This window comes from Gavialis gangeticus, unplaced genomic scaffold (genome assembly GCF_001723915.1).
Source record: "Gavialis gangeticus isolate Ggan-Ray unplaced genomic scaffold, GavGan_comp1, whole genome shotgun sequence".
Classification (NCBI taxonomy): Eukaryota; Metazoa; Chordata; order Crocodylia; family Gavialidae; genus Gavialis; species Gavialis gangeticus.
The window spans coordinates 124711026-124714792 of record NW_017729032.1 but is presented as its reverse complement, the minus strand read 5'-3'; positions in this window follow the sequence as shown (position 1 = coordinate 124714792).

Sequence of the window (3767 nt, the reverse complement as noted above, 5' to 3'; positions counted from 1 at the left end):
GTCAAAAGGAAATAAGATCTAGAAGTCAACACAAAAGATGAGCTGGGTTTTTGCATCCTGGGCATACATCGAGGGAGTGATCTTGGTCTCAAATAATGGTTGTTTGGTTTTAAAAAAATTTAAATAATCTCAAACATCACTTGGGGAGAAATACTAGAATAGTTTATTGCCACAGAATTATCTCATTGTATTTAACAGAAACTTCTTCAAAACTTCCTTGAAATACAATATACAATATAGGTCAAGGTATGTTGTCCCTGGAATGGATTTAGAAATGGACAGAAAAAAATAGCAGCAATGTACATAAACTTATGCCAGTGGCTAAAGGGGTTTTACACATAATGTTTAGATTTGAGAGAGGTTTTATTCAAGTTAATGGAGGTGTGGGTGTTTTTAATTGTATTTTTTTTAAAATTATAACTAAAACTAGTGGTGTTTAGCTTTTATTTTCCTATGATAGTTCCAGTCAGATTACAGCATTGTACTAGTGCAGAGGTTCCCAAACTTTTTCTTATTGCGTACTCCCTTCCAGGTTTACCAGCTGCCCATGTACCCCTACCAGCATACATTTTATATTTGAATCCCTTAAACGCCAATTATTATTATAATGAACTGTCATTACACTGTCATTATACGATGTCATTACACTGTCATTATGCATTAAATCTGTCATCACACAATTTTTCCCATGTACCCCCCAGAGCTGTCTTGCATACCCCAGAGCTACGCATACCACAGTTTGGGAACTATTGCATATGATAATGGGAATCGGCTATCAATAGCAGTGAGACTAAGTTACTTTTTTATTGCACAAACTAAATGGAGTGCAAAAGCATTAAGAGTAGAAAAGATGATAAAAAATGAGCTTTTTTCAAGTTATTTTAGTTTTGATAAATTTTAGTGGATACACAGCTTTGTTAGCCCTTTGTCAATTCTGTCTCCTTAGATGTGTACTCTATCCACTGAATGCAGAAGGGTTCTTGTGGAAAAATCACTGTGAAATCATTAGAACTATACTGGAACACACACTCAGAAAACACAATAATTAAGGCTGAAAAAGCAAATTCCAATCTGGCATTTCCTAAAGTTTGAGCATTTGACTTTTCAACCTATATAAGTTTCTATTAACAGAAGTGTTTTGTACTTGAATTCATATTTTCTATGGAAAAAGTAAAATGATCCACAAATATTACTAATATATCACTGTAATAGCCACCTTTCCCTTCCCTTCTAAAATGTATTCTAAAAGTTTTCTATCCTAAATTTTAATACCAGGGCACAGACTGTTACCACAAACAAACTTTAGTAGAGAGAAGTCTGTTTTCTGCTAGCTCTGATGTTATGGATTTCTGGTGGTGTATATGTGTGCGTGTGGGGGGGGAACTTTGTGTGTGCAAACATATATGTGAAAAGAAGCCTGGCCTGGCTTGTGTGCACACTACTCTCCCCCTTACACCACCTTAGGGGATCTAATGGATGGATTCTAGAAGAAGGGATGAGATGCTGTGAACATGAGCTGGACTCAAGAGACCATGTGTGAGAAGATAATCTGATCTGCTTGTTCCTGCCCTCTCCTTCCCCAACCACTCTTCTACACTTGCTTTGACAGGTTCCGGTTGCCAGTATTCATTTGGTAGCAGCACACACCCAGGTCTCTACAATGTTTGCAATAAGCAAATAGTCTGGCATGTTGCCAAAAGCTTCCTGAGAGAAACAGGTGAGGGGAGGGAAATGGTGATTATTAATGTTTTATAACTACACTCACTCCAAATGGACTTTTCATGGGACAAGAAAAAGACAAATTTAAATTATCAGCATTCACTCTATCAAAATTCAAAGGACCAGTGCAAACAGTTGAAGTATTAGAGCTTTAAGAAAAAAGAAACCATCCCCCCAAGAGTACCAATCCTGCCCAGAATGCCATGCAATAGAGACCTGTTGTGCATAGGCAGAATGTGAGTGCAATTAATACTTCTGATGTTCGTTACTAGCTAATTCATACTAGATTAAGTTAAAGATAGGAAAAGTGGGGTTTCTCTTTAGAAAAAGTTAATACATGAGAAAAACTATACATGCCTTTTAAGTTTCTAAATATTTTTTCAAACTCCTGTGACCAGAACAAGACAGGCACAGGATAGTGAAAAAAAGTTGAGGCATGTTTACTATGCTGTGCCCGGTTTGTTCTGAAAGCAGGTTAGACATGCACTGTATAGACTAAGATAGATGTAGATGCAGATGTAGCATGAGATCTTGTGGGCGGAAGCTTACTTCACCAGATGCTTGTTCTGATTACACCTGATGAAGAATGTTTTGCACTCAAAAGCTTGTCTATCTCTATCCCACTATACAGTTGGCCCAATAAAAGAGATCACTCTAAGAAATCCTCGCCTCACATAATTTCTGGACCATCCCGGCTACACCATTACTCTTACACAACCAAATTAATGCCTTGCATTTGAAAGCTTGTCTAAGTCTATCCCCTACAGTGCAATTCAGTCAATAAAAGATACTGCCCACAACAACCCTTGCTTTTTGCACAATCGAGGTCTGTCATGGCTACAACATCCTCTCAATGCTACCAAGTAGTCTTTGCCATTGTGCTTGTTTGTAATGGAGGGCAGATTTTGCCTGCAGCGCACCCTCAGGCTGCCCTTGGCTTCGTGCTTGGTTGGATCAGTGACTGAAGGGGGCAGTTTACCAGGGGTTTGGGGATTCTCCCTGTTACCTCTCAAAAGCCCCTTTGCGGGTGGCTTCTGTCTGATCTTTACAAGAAGGTTGTGTGTCCAGGCCTGCCGGTCGGTCCATAGGGGCTGTTGTAGCCGTGCACCGTGGTCTCGCTCTCACGGCTGCCGTGTCCATGCTCCGTGGGCTCCCTCAGCCAGTGGGCTCCATCTCCACCTGCTCAGCAAGTGCTGCCTTCTCCCCGCCTCAGGAAGGGCCTCTCCGTCCCCCTGTTAGGCAGGAGCAGGGCGCCCAGGTCACTCTGTCCTGCAGGCCTCCTTCCATTCATGCCAAGGGCCTTCCCTGGACTGGCTTCCCGACCCTGCCAGGGCACAGGGGCAGTCGTAAGTGCCCCCAGGGGGCTGGTCATCCTCCTCTGGACCCACCCTCCATTCATCTTTAGTGGTCTTTGCCCCCAGCTCCACCCCCCCAGCCCTTTGTGTGCATAAAAGGGGGTTGTGAAGGGTACACATGCTCCTTGCAGGGTGATGGGGGCACTATGAGGTCCCACAAAAGGGCTGCGTGGGGAGTATGTGTGTCCTGCTAAAAATATCTATCTAGAAGGACACTTGTGCTCCCCACAGGACCCCAGAGGCCCACCCAAGCAGCCCCTTCATGGACCCTTGTAGTGCTCCCATCATGCATAGGTATTTCATTTTAATCACGGAACAATGTGGATTTTAGGTTACTTTTTGCAATCCAAACATTGGGGATATTGTTTTTAATCAGAAAAAACCCAGGAGCCTTGTTTATTAGACAGGTACTGGTGGGGGGGCATCGCTTCTAACCCTTGGCCCAAGACGGCGTCTTCCCGTGGGAGGGGGGCAGGGCTTCGGGTGTCCCCAACCGCCGCCAAGGATAGGGGTCGCGTCACTACGCATCCGCTGCCCCGCTGCGGGTAGGAGAGGCGCGGAGACGACCGGTGGGAAAGGTCGCCCTCCCGTCCTTCACTGCTGGATGAGCTGGGGGCGGGGCCGCGCAGGGTTCGGGGGGCGGGGCCTGGTGCTGCCGGCAGGTAGCAGGGGGCGGGGCGCGCGGCTGAAGCC